The sequence below is a fragment of the Neofelis nebulosa genome, chromosome 9 (assembly GCF_028018385.1).
Source record: "Neofelis nebulosa isolate mNeoNeb1 chromosome 9, mNeoNeb1.pri, whole genome shotgun sequence".
NCBI classification, from domain to species: Eukaryota; Metazoa; Chordata; class Mammalia; order Carnivora; family Felidae; genus Neofelis; species Neofelis nebulosa.
Window position 1 is genome coordinate 56,574,527 of NC_080790.1, and position 17,909 is coordinate 56,592,435.

The window sequence follows — 17,909 nt, forward strand, 5'->3', positions numbered from 1 at the left end:
TTTAATGTGGAAGGTCCGAAAGAAAATGGATACGTCAGATACAGAGGGAGCTATAAAATGCTTTGGGAAGACAGAGAGTCTACAAAAATGAGGATATAAACAACATTTAATAAGTTGGAAAATGTCTCCAACCACAAGTTGCACTCCTTGTGCGAAGCAGGGCTGCTTGCATTTTTTACACTGTAATTGGTTAGAGAAGAAAAATCTCCCACTCCGTGCTTAAATGAGAACACATTGCCATAGATTACCAAAACCCAATCAATTTTGAGTTGAAATATTTTTCTCAGCGCCTGGTGGCCACTTGAAAGCAATTCCATTTTCAGACAGGGCCGCCTGGTAAATGGGCCATCCCTGTGCAAAGCCGCTGGCACACACACCAGTTCAAATAGGAAGTACAGAGCGGTTGAATCCTGAGCGGACTTTGGCGCCCAGAAACTGACCCCTCCTTCCCCAGGGCCACATCTTTGTGCCCGGGCAAAATGTGAAGGCACAACTTGTGTTTGGGCTATTCCCAAATAATTTACTTGCTGAAAACTTGAGTTCACGTGGAAAAACTGACCCACAAGCCGACTAAATTAGAAATACTATGGCATCCTAAGTAAAGTATCATATTCGTGGGAGGCCCCCAAGAGCAAAGCGACTGGGACAACAAAGTGACTCCTCTACAAATCAGTTTACACTGGGATGGAGCAAAGGGCTGTCACAGACATGAATCAAGGTGCTGTGATTGGAGAATTTGTGAAATGTCCTCAAACTGTGTCTTTCTGCTCATCATCACTTTTGATGTCTTTTCAATCATTCTTCCGTGATGTTACCTATTAAAGCATCTGCAGTAATGATGATACTGTTTGATTGGAATTTTTTGCTTTAACTCAGTTATGCTCTGGGTAATGAAGAGGGTTATTCTTACAGCCCACTCTACATAGGTTTCTGTGATTTGGACTGAATTATCACTAATAACTGCATGAGAAAATGCGTGTACTTAGCACTGTGTGTGGCACTTCAGGAATGTTAACGTGTTTGTTATCTCGTATAATTCTAATGTTCTCTATGATTATTAAAATCACCAGTCAGATATCCAAAGTAAATTCTAAAACTGAACTTTGAAAAAACTCACACAAAAGGCACTTCGATGCATTTTCCTTTCCATTGATGTTTGGCATTTACTGTTGAAAAATTACACATAATAGCCAAAGCACTGGAGCTAAAGAAGGTATTTGGTTATTACTTGGGTAACTATTGATTATTACCTGGGTGCAAGCTGACTATGTAACAGTGAAAACTTGGGCAAACAAAAAAAAAAAAAAAAAAAAAAAAAAGATGAATGGGAAGGACTACCCTAACCAGGTTGCCTTTCTAAAGTAAAATGAAATACAGAATAGTCTAGGAAACTAATATTTTATTGCTATTGTGTCTGAACTTTTCTTTAAAATAATGAAACTTCCGCTTTGTAAATAACGCATGCTCAAAACAGATGCAATCACATGAGGCATATTTAGGAGGAATTTTGGGACAATTACATCACAGCTAAAATCCTTTCCTTGTCATTTCTGTTGAGATCCATTTGCTGGTGAAATAATTTTTTCTCTAATATGGTGTGGATCATAGCAACAGTGGGTTCAGATGTAACCATTTAGGAGCAGAGGCCTAGCTCAGTATGCCAGAAAAAAAAAAAAAAAAAAAAAAAAAAACACGCACCACAAAGAACATTGAGATGAATGGCTCTATTTTATGAGCCATAAAAGTTTTATTCATCTTGACACTGAAACAGGTTTAGGCAGTGAGTTGACACGCCTTAAATAAATAAGTGGAATTAATTCCCCAGCCCTTGAAACAATAGCAGCATGCACGTAGAACGGAGAAATGCCCCATTGTTTCCTGTGGCTGCCTGATATTGATATTATTTGTGTTTTTCTGTGCTGCTGCCTCAGGGGCCTGGTTGATCCACTTCAGATTCATCCCCTGTTTTATTAGAGGTTGAAAAAGGTTCAAGACCTGTTTGTACCACAGCTCCCACCGACAGCTAAGGAACCAGTTTGGCGTCTGGTTTGTCTGTTGTTTTACTGCTGACCTTCAAATCAACTTTAACCCCTGACCTCTGGAGGCATCTATCATGACAAGAGGCTGTTTAACACAAATGGTGCCCATTTATAGGGGAAGAGACTCAGAAGATTTCCTTTTTATGAAGAATTTAGTTTTTCACCCCTCTTTTCTCAGTCACCACAGGTGAAATCCCTCTTAGCAGCTGGCTTATGAAATAATGTGAAGGGAGGCCTTAATGAGCAGAAAGCACCCTCAGCTGGAGATAAATATATGCAAATGAGATGCACAAACAAAGGAGCCTGGACAGAGAAATATCTGCAATTCCAGCAAAATGCTGCCTGCAGCTCGAAGATGAACAGCTTTGATAAAATGGTAACAAAAAGCACCTTTTTATCCTCCAGCGTGTTTTACATTGCAATAGACCATTGTCATTGCAACCCAGTGGAGCATGCAGAGGTTTTCTGCACTGTTTCAGAAAACTGTTTAAACATTTGTTTTAAGGCATTCATGAAATATAATCAATGGACTGCTTCTCTGTTGTTGTTGTGATTTTTTTTTTTTTTTTTTTCTGAGTGTGTTTTAGATGTTGCTGTAGTTATTTTACCTGTTGGTCTTTTCGGGGTTTAACGTTGCTGTCTCGCTATGCTATTTCACTTTTCGGTGACTGTTCCCTCCACTGGCTAGAATGACTTTTTTTTTTTTTTTTTTTTTTTTTTATTTCAATGGAAAGAGATTTCAAGTTAATAACTAGTAAGAATCGGCTTTGAGGAAGGGTTTGAACCATCACGGAGCAGCACCCAAACAACTCGTTTTAATGATGGCAATCAAGTGTGTAGAGCTAATTCAGAGACAGGCATGGAACATGCTGATTTTAATAAGCTTTCAAAAGGCAATCTCTAACTTTTAAAAGTCTCTTTTTAATTTAATCGTCCTTGGTTCATACGATGCCAAAACAAACAAAACCATTAAAATATGTTTTCAATATGTATCCGCAGTGTTATTTGATAGTGTTTTAAATTAGCATTGTGTTGGTAAAATATTGATTTGATGAGCTTTAAAAATGGAAGAGCTAAAATCATCAACCTATTTGGGGGGAAAAGGAACATTTTTCCTCTAAAAAGGAATTAAGCCCCAGCCCCAGGATCTTGCCAGAGAGAGGCTGGACCATGACACGGAAATTGCTGCGTTCGAGCATACGTATTACGTTTAGGTTAATAATCAAAGCGGTGAAGGTGAGAGAAGAAACACTATCTATACACTTCCCATGTGTCAAAACACTATTGCCCTAAAAGCTCGGCAAGATTTGGTTCTTTCATTTATAATACAATCCTAGCATTCTGCGGTAGAGACGTACGAGGGTCTTTACATTTCCTTTGCCTAAATTATTTCATCTCGGTTGCTTGCACTGGAGTAGAGACATTTCTTCTGAGTACTGTGTAGCTTTCACATTTTATGTGCATTTCATCAGGCAAATGTCAAATTTGCTAATAACAAGAAAATCTCCTCATTTTTAATCATGCCACTCCTGTTGCATGGGGGTGGGGGGGGGGGTGGAGGAGGGGGTGGAGGAGGGAACATAAATGCATTGAGCAGTCTGACCAAAAGAAGAAAGAGAAAAATGCTTATTTGGGTTTTAAAATGACACATGCTCGGTTCTATCAATGTCTGCATCAGTGCATCATTAAATTCAGGATTTCAGGAGTTAATAGAAACTTGGTTATATTAGGGATGCTTTTCCAAGCCCAGGTTTGAAGCAGCATAATTATGTTCAACTGCTGTTGTTTGGAAAGGGCGAACAGCATCTTAGGCACAGAACAATGAAATTACAGCTGAGATTTAGGTTAGCAAAAGCCGTCTTCTCCAGGCTTTTATGATTCATTATTTCCCATTAAATACAGTATTAGAAGCGTACACTGGATAGCTCATGGTTGCTGCTCTCGGAGCACATTATCTATATTACACAGGTCTGGGGAGCAGAATTAGAAAACTTTGGGGGAATGAGCAATATGTGTTTGCTGATAGAAGTACCATATGGCTCATCTTCTTCAATTGCTTTCATTGCGACTCTGATGCTGGAGAAATTAAAGTTTTATTTGATGTGGCACAGCTTAATGAACTGTCTTCTGTTAGGAAAATTGAATATGTTTCCTGTTATTTGAGCACAGAGCCTCCATGGTTTGGCTGATGAGGGATGCATTATGTATTGTTTATTTAGCATTTTGAAAACAAAAGCAAGATATTGAAGGTAAAATTGATTACTGCTGGATTGCATTATATAATCAAGTTTTCTCCTTTTAAATTTCCCTTCACAATCCTTTTGTAGTGTTTTAATATGAGATTGTTGCATGGTTTTTTGTTTTTCAAAAATACACAGGGCTTGGTTTTTATCAAGATACCTTTATTTGTAAACAAGCCACAGGAAACTCTAAACTCAGTATTGTTATATTTGTAAAGTTCGAAGGAGAATGTTTGGAGATAATGAACATATTCAGCTCGTGTGAACCTAATTGCAAAACTTCCAGTTTACCCCCAGTTGGTTTAGGGAATCCAACATTTGCTAGTTGAAAGGGGAATGTCATTTTCTTTTGTCTGAAAGAGACCACTTCAGAACATGCTGGGAGGGGCCATAAGGAAAGGAAGAGTTTTTTAATATTTGGAAATACAAACCTCAAAATATCAAATGTAAGATTTTTGAGTTAGTTGTAGGTAAATGAAAAGACCACATTCAACCTGTGAATTAAAAGAAAAAAAGGAAGCGTATACACCATGAATTTAGATTTTCTTTTTTTTACTAAATAAATCTGATTAAAGAAACCGATCAAAAATATACTTACACGATGAGAAAATTGGCATGTCAATCCATGTGAATGGTCTCCATTCCCTGAAAGAATCTGCAAAGAGATTCATTTAGCATTTTGTTTAATTTCCCCATTTTTGTTTTGGATCTGATTGTTTTAGAAATATGAAATCTGACTGATCTCTAAATGATTTTACACTGAATGTAAAATCATCTAGTTGCTCTTTCTCTCATTTTCCAGTGAGAAATAATCCTCATATGTGCTGATGACTCAAGCACACGAATCGGCAACAAGCAAGTAGGATAAAAAAATAGTTAAAATGAATCAACATTTATCTGGAAGATACAGTCCTGACCCAAAAAAAAAAAAAAAAAAAAAAAAAGAGTCATTTATCTTCTGTGTCCTGTGATGTTTTGAAGATTCTGGCAAATATGGCAGTTAAACAAACTTCTCTCACAATCTAAATACTGTCTGTTCAAGAGAGGCTTCCAATGTTTATAGCTCATAAGTAAAGAAAAAAAAAAAACAAAAAACTCTGGTATTTTACCAAGAGTAGTGCTCTTGAAAATGTCTCCGAACAAAGTGTTTAAGCAAAACTTTGGCCACAGATATTCTCAATTCCTCATTCTTCCTCTGATTTTTTTTCAGTGAGGTATTTTCATAGTCTATCATTATCTTCCCTTTCTTGAAATTAACAAATTAATTTCAAAAAATTAACGCCTGACTATGACCTGGTCATACAAACTTCCTTCAGAAACAGTTGAGAAGAAAACATCACATTTTTATGAACCCCATCTCCTGCCAGGGGCCTCAGAGGAGGAACACCATTATGCATTGTTATCAGCGTGGTGTAATTTGACTGTTGACAAAGTATCCGTGGCAGTGAGAATGAGCGCAGTTAGAAGGGTGGCGGATTGTAATCAAGAAGATGCTTAGCTGTGCAACACTGCATCTTGAGCAGATTTGAATCAACATTGCCTTAAGGGGACACACACACATACCAAAAGAAAAAAAAAATCCATTAATTTTTAGAGGAAAATTAGAGTGGCACTTGATGAAGTAAAATTTGACATGCGTTAATTGCTCCGCAGCTCTCCTAATTAGAGATTTTCAAATTCTTTTACTGCTGTCACCATGATGGCACATTGTCTTGCTGGACAAATACTGAAATTGCAGATTCGTTTCATCGGGAAGTTTTATGGAGGAAGATTGGACCGTGTCCTCTAGTCTACTTCCAAAAGGTGGACAGCTGGAGAGCAAAGAGGGGTTTTCGGCATTACCTTCACCAAAGATAAAAATAGGCTTGTTAAAACAGTTTCTGTTACAAGACTTAATGTAAAGGAAGTAGGTGCTGATGCGATTTTCTTAAACAGGCGGAAATGTTCCTTTGATACTCATGCCTCTGCTGCATATGAAATATTTCAGGTGGGAAGAAAAAAAAACCAGTGAAATGCTGCATTATAGGCACGTTCTCATATTTCTACTTACATTCTTCAGAAATCAGAGAAAGGGGGTTTTGAAAGGCCATGTCACATTTTTCCCAGGTCTGAAGTGGAGGGCAACAGCATCTCTGGTCCCCCTTCTTATCTAATAGTAATGATGCTGCTCTTTGGCCCTCAGGATGGCACCAAATATGATCCCATAATAATTCTGGTTTCCCTTTTTCAACCCCTCTGTCTAGCCCTTGAACCTCTCTTAATTCATTAACATATCGAGTTTTTTCAATTTTCTATTTTCTTGCAATAACAATATTAATGCCGGGGTGAAAGCTTGATTGGAGCTAAATTACTTGTTACCTGCTGGCATTTATTTATATGGCATTGAATTATAAAGCTTTGCTATTGTCATGCCTTGGGCGAATTGTTTATGACACCAGTAATAGGAGTAATTGTTATTGTTGAAATTACCTGTCAGCTACCCATAGCAGTGGCCCTTGTCCCACTGACAAATAGTGACAAGGGAGAGGTATCCTCCATGCGTCCCCCTGATGGCTTCTCCTCTGATAATAAGAAGTGCAGGGCCTCTGATAATTTGCCTGTCACTGTTGAGCGCAGCTCAGAGAGAGTTAGCCAAATTGTTGTCATTCACTTTGACAAAGACAGCAAGATGCTCCTGTGCAAGAGGAGGATTATCAAAATAAATGAAATCGCTTACACACCCTTTGTTTGTTTGGCTCAAGAATTGCCTGGCTTTGTATGAGGTTGTGAGATCAGGGTCCGGTTCTGGGAATATCTCTGTTCATTCTAAGATGAGGATCCCCGGGAAGAAAAGGCCCTTCAGAAGACTCACTATTTTGCAATTTGCATTAGCTATTTAGAAATTATTTTTGGATATAAAGAAAAAGTCAATAAAATTGTAACAAGAAGTCTGTGGACGTGTGGGCGAATGCATTGGTTTAAAGCACATGTGAAATCCACACCTTTTCTCTCCTGCCTTCCTTTTATCCCTCTTTTTTGTTTTTGATCCATGCAGGCATTCAGATTCAGTAAGTGTGCAAAAATGCACAAATTTCCCAGGTGCGATCAAGTTTTCTTTAAAACTGTAGAAATCTGCATCTTTGACTCTTAAAACCTTTCAAGATTATACAGTCAAATTTAGGATTATTATTTCAAATGGCTGTTTCCTTTCCATAAATTATCTTTTATTTATGTAATATCTTCATGTGTAAAGAGATAAATGAAACGTAGTTCCAGGTATGAAGCATCAATTATCACAGGCTAACAGAGGAAGCAAAACGACTCTGTTATTGCCAGAGTTCCAATATAAATATTTGCATTTTAAAACCCCTTGGTTGCAGCCTGTGAACCTGTCATAGAGGAGAGAGGGGGACATGGGAGTGGGGGATGGGGTCTGGGACTGTCCACATCTGAAAGAGAACTACTTTAAAGTAATCAAACCTCTGCTCTTATAAAAACCAAAATCATTCTCACCATTGCACAAAAAGCATCATTTCACGCCAGGAAAATTCTTATTTTTAAGGGGCCTGTGAGGTTATTCCTCATAGATCTTGACAAATACTTTCTGTTATAAGACGTTGAAAAGAAAAGATATAACTAAGGTAAATGTAAAATATTGGCTCCTTATAGGATAGTAATCATCTGTTTATTGGTCTCTACCAGACAAGTAATGACCAAGCCCAGCATTAAGCGCCAGCAACATTGCCTTGGGCCCTTCCCCTCCTAACACTGGCCATCATCTGATTAGAGAACCTCAAAGAAGTCACTATTGCATAATTTTCTGGGTCTTAACAGTGCAGGTTGGCTGGCAGGAAAACTACCTAGGAGGGTTGATAAAGCAACAGTGAAACATGATTTTATTTACTCCACTTACACCGTGCTCTCTGAAAAAAAAGTCTCTGAGTATCTCAGACGCTGGTGGCTGCACAAGGAACCTAAAATTGGTTCAAATAGGAATTGTGGGAGATGTGGGGGAGGCAGCGGGGCTGGGGGAGGGGGGCAAGACAGGAAAAGTAAAATTATCCATCTCTTAAAGCTTTCCATGAGCTGCACCTAGAAGTAATTAACAACATTGTCATGGGCATCTAGACCTTTTCTTAGGTGTTCTGTATTTAAAGCAGGTAAGTTTTTAGCAGTGCTAAAATCATATATGCAAAAACATGATGATGGGAATAGAATGAGTTTTTAATTCCTAATAATAATGAAGTCGACAAAAGGCAACCGCTCGCTGGTTAACCATGTTGAATGTCCCTGATTAACAAGTGGAAGGCAGTGACATAATTAAGAGGTTATCGGTAGTAATAAAAATGCTCAAACCTGTCTTGGAATGTGATCCCTTTAACAGATAATTTTTAAGAATGTAGCATGTCCTTGCTTTCTCTGTCGAGACACATGTTAGTGATCCCAGGAGGGAAAATAAACATACGTTTTTAAATGAAGATATTTAAAATGTACCCCATATTTCAGCGTGTTGCTGTAACCTGGTCTTTTTTATGTTCCTCCTATAAAACCTAAATTAAGCCTCTTAGGAGTGGTTTTGCTGTAGGCTTCGTCTAAAAACACAATACATTTTAAATGGTTCCAGTACTTGAGCGCACTTTAACATGTGATCACTACTGTGCATTCTCTTCCCCCCTCTTCCAAGCAGCAGGCTTCTTTAAAATTTAGCTTCATTTGAAATGTAAGCTTTTAACAAATAGTAATTGCTCCTGTAGCTCTATTGATACAGTGACTGGCAGCAAATCTTTTCTCTCTCTCGCTCTCTCTCTGTCTCTGTCTCTGTCTCTCTCTCTCTCTCTCTCTCTCGTAACATTTTGAAACACCCATCAGTGTCAAAGGAAACTGCACACGTCTCCTTTGCTGCTCTAAATAAGGCTCAGCAATGTTAAGAAAAATGTCAGAAAAAGCTCAGTGGATTAAAGTAACATTTCTGCACCATGTCACGGAGAATGGCAGGGCAGACTGGTCTGCATAATTCTGAAAGAGATCTTGTGTAAAATGCTTACTCTATAAACCAAATGAAATTTTATTTGGAAAGATTTAAGATTGTATTTGATAACATACAACATCCAGTTGTTTTTCTAGATCCTGTTATTCCTTAAGATGCCTTTGCTATGTATTTTTTAAATCAGAACAATAATACACTCTTCTCTTTGTAACATGTTTCTCCACCCGTGTGCAGCGTTAAAATACATTTCAGACTCTTCAAAGCATTTTTCTTTTCTTTCTAAAATTCCTAGGATGTTCATTCAGTGAAAGCAGTAAAAACGCTGCGCTTTTGCGCATGCAAATTTATTGAACTAATCAGTCCTTTTTCACCTTAAATAAAATTTGTATATAGCTTTGGAGATTCTCAGAACCGTTCGCTTATAGATATAAAAAATAGAGAGAGAGCATTTACATTTCATTCATGTATTAAAAATAAATTACTGGTTTGAGATTTTTAGTTTTGTTCTATTTTTTTAAAGAATATTCAATAATTGCAAAAGAGTATAACGGTAGTAACATATCTCATAGTATCACAAGTATGTAATTAAAACTTAACAGTTAAAAAAGAAAATAATGCACAGATTCATTACTGGATACCAACAGACACAGCAAAATTAGTTTTACAGAAACAAGGTAAATCTCAGCTGATTTTAAGTATAAACTTTTTCAAAACGGCTTAAAAATGAATTTAGACAAATTTGTCTCTTAACCTTTAAAGATTTCCTGCCTGTTTCTGTATGTCCTTTATTACATTAATTTTTTATTTAAATTACACCATTAACTGGATATGAATTTATCAAGAATACATGTATTGATTTATAAAACAGTACCATTAATTATTATAATAGCTAGATGTAGCTGATATTACAAAGCCATTTAAAGGTTTTTAATATAACTTGGACATACATAGATAGATAGACATTATGGACAAGACTACAATTTAAACTGGCTACTAGCAGTTAATGAAATCCTTGATTTATATTCTAGTTTAGAGATTGATTATATTGTTGCTTTGTAAAACTATTTATATTATGCCATTTTTCAAAGGATGTCTCAATAAAAAAGCTAAATAAAATATTCAGTCAATTCCCAAAGCAGATTTTGTTTTCTATATTTTAAATGCTAGTGAAAATAATTGATTGTGTGTGTTCCAAGCTTTGTCATTTCCATTCCAGAGGTGGCTTTCTTGATGGGAGCCTCGTTTGCAATGCACACTTTCACACACTCTTGATCCTTGCAGAAACAAACCCCTTCTCTTTATTTCATTACCAACATCGTTCCCCGCCACCCCCCCCCCCAAAAAAAAAACAAACCCATGTATATTTCACAAAACCCGCACATCAGGACACATAAGTCTTTTTGGCATCTTTTATGTTATGCATTTTTTTTTCCTTAAGGTTGTGGAAAACTGGGACTTACCCCAAAGCCGCAAAGCAGGCAATCACGAAGAGTATTTGGGTAAGAATGCAATCTGAAGAGAAAAAAAGAAAAATGAGGAAGAATATAAGCAAATAACTGTAACACTTTCAAATTACTTTTCAAATGATAATTAGCCAATGCATAGATTGAAAGTTAAATTCTTTTCACATTGTACTTGGTTTGGGTCTCCTAGTCTCTTTATTTATATCACTTTTCCTTGCCTGGCAACATATGTTACCGATTTATTATAGTATTTTTACTGTTAGCAGACAAATCTAAAGGCTAGCTGAGAAGGCTAGCTTCATCTGATGACTTTCACAACAACTGCAGGGCATCCTTGAGGGTGAGCCAATAGGCTCTTTTGAAGCTATAATACTATTAACCATTTTGATGCCGAAATATTCCTTATGGCTAAAGTTGTTTCTCTTTTTGTAGGTGCTCTGGGTTTTGCATATACAAAAGTTTAATGTAAATGATTTGTTTAGTAAATATTTCACTAGCCTTCTAAGCACTTTCTTCCATGTGTCCTAAGTTGCATAAAAGCCACATGAATGCTTTGGTTTCTTTATTTTCCCTTTCTTTTACAGGACACTGAAATCTGGACACACATTTATAAGTAAACAGCTATCAAGCATCAACTTAAGTTGTCACTTCACCCTCCCCCGCGCCATTAATTTTCTGCTATGCTACTAAAAGAAACAAATAATCTTTTAGAGTTTCAATGATCACATCTCTGATATATGTACAGTCCAGAGAAGTAAAGTTCAAGCAAGAGAGATTCTTTTTGACTAAGAATCTGAAATTTCTTGGCAAATTAAAGGTGCCGTTTGTTATGGCCATTTCAATGGCTACGTGGTACTAGCCAAAGGTTTATGCCTTTTAATACGTACACATGAAAATGTTTTCGAATTGTATTTGTTGACTAAAGCTATTCATTTTAAAGCTGCCAAATAACAAACTTCCATCTTTGATCACCTGTAATTGACTTCAGACCAAATTAGCTAGTTACTTGAATTTAAAATCTTGTTTAAAAACAATCTCTTTCTCCACTTAAATGTCCCACGTGGCGTTCACTTCCAACTTCAGGTACATTTTATAGACTTTCTTCTGAGCATGCATGGCTTAAAATTTTAGAAATTAAATCTCAAATTTTGGAAGCCAGTGTTTCTGGTCTACAAGGTCCAGCTTAGCCACTAAAATTTTAATGTAATTTTGATATTAGAATTCAGCCAATAAAACCGAGATTCTTCATGGCCACACTGAGGGGTCTCACTATCCAGAAAGTGCATTTTGAGGACCTGGAATGCACCCTGCACCTCTGAGATGCAGAAGGTGCCTAAGAGGTATTGTCTGTCCAAACACACCTAGCACAGTAGACGGTCTTCAACCCATAGCCATAACTTTCCAACGTGTTTCAGAAAACACCACCAACTTGGTTTTAAGATATTTGCATGTAGAATTTGCTTTTGGAACAGGTGGTGAAACAACTACAATCCATCTCACCATTCAGCTAATTCTATTTTTCCTTGCTTAAAAGTTCGCAGATCTTCATCGTTTATACTTCAGTATACTGGCCATAAATTTTATTTAAGTATTAATTATAATTATCCCAGCACAATAAGTACATTTTATATTTATTCATACATAGATATGCAGCTTCGTCTTAGTCTAATGTCAGATAATCTTTAGGTGGGTTTATTGTTAATACCTATTGTCAGATATTTACGGTATTTATTTCTCTTTTGTCCCCAGGAGGCATCTTATGGTGACTATAGGTAATTTTAAGTCAGAAGCAATTATGATCAACAGGACTTGAGCTTCAGAGAATGAGACCAACTTTCTGAAAGCATAAAGGCACAGCAATTCTGAAAGTGATTGTGTGTAGGGTTATCAATACCCAAGTGACTCAGTGCTAGTCCTGTCATTCCATGAATGACTCTATCCTAAAGGCAGTGATGAGGACAAGTCAATTTAAATATTAATTTTCTCATAAAAAAAAAATGAAGGGAGACAACGCCATAGAAGGCCCTGGAGTTTCCTTCTTCAAAAAATTATACTCTTGAAGAAAAACTGAATCTTCAGCAGGATTTTATCCCCATATTTAGAAGCATGCCAACTGTGAGTATGGCGATCCAAGCTCCTTGATGCTTTTTTTCCTTCCAGACTAGGTCCTCCACTCCACGACACAGTGCCCTTAGTAGAGGCCATGGGCCTGCTTCTCTGCTTCTCTTAATCTGCCCTGTCCACCCACCACATCCTCTCTCCCTCCACCACCTTAAAACAGGTGCTTTTTAAAAACCTGAATTTAAAAATACAGGTTCCTCTGGCTTCCTGACTGGGGCTCCGTCATTATCATTCTGTAATGTGTCTAAATGGCCCCTTACAGCAACTGGTCCAAGGCTAAGCTGGGATCCCCACTTCTCTGTTGTTCTCTCACCTCCACCCCGACCCCCAAGGGCCACCCCCCTGCTTTCTGTTTTGTCCATCACCTCAGTTCTTTTCCCTTGTTTCTGACCTGCACTTTTTCTGGATCAGACGCAGGCAGGTTGAGAGGTAATGAGAACCAGATGGACATAGCACAGAAATTGCCCAAATGGGTATGAGAATGTGGGGAGCTGTCAGGCATGGAGAGAAGCTGGAATTTTTCAGCAATAAAATGGGATTTATCGCCACTCTACCACAGTCATTGCCGACAACCGTTTACCTTGACAGGAACCCCATTCCAATAGGCCACGCCGATGCAGATTCTTTTTTCCCAAAGAGTGATGATTGGTATTTGTTCTAAGGCTCAAATGGCCTGCACTAAAGGTGAAGCATTAGGCCAAAGTCCTGTATTCCCCACTGAGGCAAATGAACCTGCTAAAATAAGTTCCTTCCACAATGGCTGTGTAATTGAAACCAGAAAGTGAGGGAATTTGATAAATTGCTTGACCCTGAAGGAATGTTAAGGTCATAAATTTCCATTGCATTTTTTCTCTCTCTTTTTTTTTTATTTTTATATATTGATTATATTTAGTATTTGCTTCAAAATTCAACAAGCTTACAGATCATCAGTTGTGGCCCCAGGGGAGAGCACAGTAAATCATCAATTAAGAGGGCAGGGGCCATTCTCGCCTCATCTTCCAGAGAGGACTGTCAGCTCCTCAGTATTCCAAGGACAGTCATGGAGGTGTCTTACATCTCAGAATTATTCCAACTTTGCCCGCAATTTGTCCTAGCGTGGACAAAGTCAAATCCACAGGAAAGATTTTTCTCCGAGGGTACTGCTCTACTTCTATCATTTAAGAATGATGAACTGTTAAGAGGCTGGCAATCCATTTACAGCGATCACACCCACATCCCTTTTTCCCCTGGAACCTGAAAGTAAGAACAATTGTATTTTAGTTTAAAAAAAAAAAAAAGGCGCTCCTCCTTTTTAGGTAAATTGAAAGTGTGCCTGCGCGCGCGCGCGTGTGTGTGTGTGTGCTTGAAAGCGCCCGCGCTTCTGAATGCTGGTTTTGGCAAGTCTGCTTTGAGATCTTTCAAACTTACTTTTTTAAAATCTGGATTATCTTAATGTGGAAATAAAACATAGGTCATAAAAACAGCCCAAACCACATATTACATAACGTAAAAAGGACTGAAATACTAAAGTCATCACATAGTAGCAAATTTCTACACATCTTGCTTGAAGGCTTGACCTGTTTTTCTAAAAAGTGGATAAACTAAGCTTGTCAGCATTCTAATTTAGTTGTATTTTCTACCAATTGCTGGTAGTGGTATATTACGAAGAGAGTGTGTGTTTCGCCACCCTACCAGGTTAAATAATTTCTTGAGAGCCAAAACTCCTTATCCTTGAAAATTTTAAAGAATAACCTATCTCCTTTGTGTTCATGTGCTTGGCTTGTTCTCGCTGTGAAATAAATAAAATCAGGAGTACTTGATCACTAACGCATAACTTTCTGCTCAGATTTTTCATAATTCAAGACACCCAAACTGGGATGCAGAGTGGAACTTCTGAGTGATCGCTGGGACAGTTTCTCTAACTTAGGAAAGATTCGTGCTGATTTCTTTTCAACCATTAATGATCAGTTTACAGACTGAAACCAATACTAGCTCTGGGATGTTTAAGTATTAAATAAGCACATGGACTTTTCTTTAAAACCAGCTAAACGGGAGAAGAAAAGAGATAGTTTAGGTTGCCTTCCTTAAAGTATTATCAAGAGGGGTGAGGCTAAATAATTTCCAGCCCTATATCCTACTTTATTCTGTTCAAAAGTAATTAATGACAATATTTGTTAAGAGTATTTCTATCTCAATTTTTTTTTGGGTCAAGTAAAGGAATGGGAAAGAGAGTCCATAAAAGGAACCAATTCAAGTCCTTGTTATTCCAAAATGTAAAAGTCAGAGAATTTGTGAGTGATACAAAGTAGTAAGGAATAAGTAGGACCAGAGCTGTTGGAAATCTTAGAATCTGGCTCCAAAGTACAGGGAAGAAGATAATTTTCATATGTGAGTGCTTATCTGTATATAAATATTCAAATAAGAATTCAGCAATGATCTGTCTTCATCTTATAGAGGGGAGCTCATGATGTACACATGATCTACCTTTAATCTAGCGGCTTTGTCCGTGTTAAAAACGTGGCTTCCTTCCTCTATACTTGAAAATTGTGTTGCAAGGCTGCTTCAGAAAAACAAAAAATAAATATATGCATATGTATGTATATATACATACATGTAAGTATAAATAAAATATGAACAGAAAATGGCTTCAATCACTAATATTTTTGCAAACTAATGTTCAGCTGATGCCCCTCAATTTTATATTGCATCACATTAGTGTCATAATGGTAATGACTAGCCTTTATTCACTAACAGTTTGAGTCAGCACTTTGAGACATTTTCAAATTAGGTCATACTGCACATTTGTGGCTGATACAAAGGTTGATTAAGAGAGCTGCACAATTTTAAAGTGATGTGGTGTGAGTTGAATTAAGTTCTCTCTGATAGTTACGGGAAATGTGAGCCACCATAACTAAGCAGAAATAATGTATGGGCTATAGGGGGAGAATATATTTCCACAGAGTGCTTGAAGTCATACTCATTTACAATTTCACAAAGTCCTCTGTCTGTTATGGAAGAATTCTATCATGGGGCCTAGAAACAAGCAATGAATTACAATAAGGACACTGGAGGCCTGGTCCTCAGTCCTGTTGCAGTGAAAGTCAGTTTTTGCCTTTAAGTCCCTTTTGATCTTCTCAATAAAGAGCTTCCTCCTCCCCCCCCCCCCCCCCCCGCCTTCTAGACACTGACTACTGCTTTTCTGAAGTCAAAACGATCCTGTGCCACAACCAAACCATTTACCCATAATGTGATGATGCTGAGGTCTGGCTACATTGCTATGCAAGCTGGACCTGAAGAGAGAAAAAAAGAAAAGAAGGAACAAGGTCAATTTAAAGTGGTATTATCATGACAGACCCACAACCTCACCTAAAACGTGTAGGCACAGGACCGGCTTTAATTCACCCAGCACTGCCAATGAATTGTAAAAATGGCTCCTGAAAGGCAGAGCACCTTTTCATTGGGTTTAAGAGGAACAAAAATAAAAGCTGAAATTCTTACTCCGTTTGCTCAGAAAGGGCCAAAGTAGCTGTTATTCACTCTATATTGCCCTCTATGTAGCAGAAAGGAGCCAGAGAATATTTTTCTAGATAAATACATATATATTTTTCTATTGTGCAAGTGGCCTTAGAAGCCAAGGAACCTGGAGAAAAACTGCACCAGTGCATGGCACTGAACCGAAAGAAAAGCTCCTTCCTTGGCCAGCAGACTTTGGTCCCGAGGACACAAAAGGAGTTCCCTATAGTTTCTCTTGCACATACACCTGGCTTTCTTTGCATAGGCATCTTGAAACACAATGTGATCAAATCACATTGTATTTCTGTTTTTGTTCTGCTTTTTCAAATTTCAACTTCCCATGCAGACCTTTCTGGGCTTCTGGATTCTGTCCCTGTCGGGAGGGACATTACAGGATGTGCTGCCCTGCCCCCTGCAGACCCCTTACCTCCAGTTTCTTCTCAGTTTTTTAGGAATTCCATCTGAGCTTTACGCGAAAGTTTGGGCTGAACTTGTTTTCTCAGGGAGAAGACATAGGCAGAGTAACAGGACAGGGCCCCGCTTAAAAAAAAAAAAAAGTATACATGATTAAAAAAAAATAAATAAATGCACCTAATTAGGAATATAATGTTGTAATAGCCACAATCATTCTCAATATTTATAAATATGCTTATATTCCAGGCTCCTTATGATTTTCACAAGAATTAAAGGCAAACAGTCTTCAGACTTTGAGAGGGATATAAACAAGAACTCTTTGGGAGGAAGAGAGGGAAGGAAGGGAAGAGGAAAAGCACAGGGAAGGAAGGAGGAGAAAGGAAGATGGATTTCAGCTCTTTCTGTCCCAGCGAGGACCTGCTCCCAAGGTGTCCACCCCTGTTCACTGATTTCTATCCTTCAACTGTGAAAGTTACAACCCATGCGAGTGGTAGGCAGTGACCCATACTGCCTTCAATTCTGCTGTCATGAATGTCTTGCTTTTTAAATGTTTATTTATTTACTTGAGAGAGAGAGAGAGGGAGAGAGAGAGCAGAGGAAGGGCAGAGAGAGAGGGAGAGAGAGAGAATCCCAAATAGGCTCCGTGCTCTCAGCACACAGCTTGATGCCACAAACCACGAGATCATGACCTGAGCCCAAATCAAGACTGGGACACTCAGCAGACTGAGCCACCCAGACACCCCATGATTTTCTGGTTACTACACACAACCAATAATTCTAATAAGCTGTAGCTTAAATTTGGACAACTCCTGGTTCTTGCTGAACTACAGAGGTTGCTCTGGGCAGAGCAATCTGATGATTTATCACAAAAGCAGAAGTCACGGAATGTCCTGTGACCCAGATTAAAACACAAATATCCCTGGGTTCATAGTCTGCCAATTAATACCTGAAGCAATGGCAGTGCTATGTCTCAAGCACATACATTTTCATTTTGAACACACCCCTGGTGTGTGCAATCACTTAATTTACATTTTCAAAAGGTCACTTGTGGTGCTCGCTAGAAGCGACTATATATTTTACTTATTTTGAAGTAGGCTAATTTGCCTACCTTGCACACCTTTCTGGCCACTGGGATGACAGATATCTGATTCAGACATAATATCGCAATGAATAG

At 38.0% G+C, this 17,909-nt stretch overlaps 2 long non-coding RNA genes across 2 annotated transcripts in view; one reads left to right on the plus strand and one right to left on the minus strand.

The window, feature by feature from the left end:
* Positions 1-5,300, plus strand: part of LOC131485001 (uncharacterized) — a 49,736-nt gene extending 44,436 nt beyond the window's left edge. Inside the window, exons 5-6 of the long non-coding RNA XR_009248568.1 lie at positions 2,218-2,415; positions 5,082-5,300. This is a non-coding gene — a long non-coding RNA (uncharacterized LOC131485001). The remainder of the gene's footprint in view (positions 1-2,217; positions 2,416-5,081) is intronic.
* Positions 4,421-16,855, minus strand: LOC131485002 (uncharacterized). The gene is made up of 3 exons (XR_009248569.1): positions 16,749-16,855; positions 16,049-16,098; positions 4,421-10,757 (listed from the first exon to the last, which is right to left on the minus strand). It is a non-coding gene; the product is annotated as an uncharacterized LOC131485002 (long non-coding RNA).
* Positions 16,856-17,909: the final 1,054 nt, after the last annotated feature.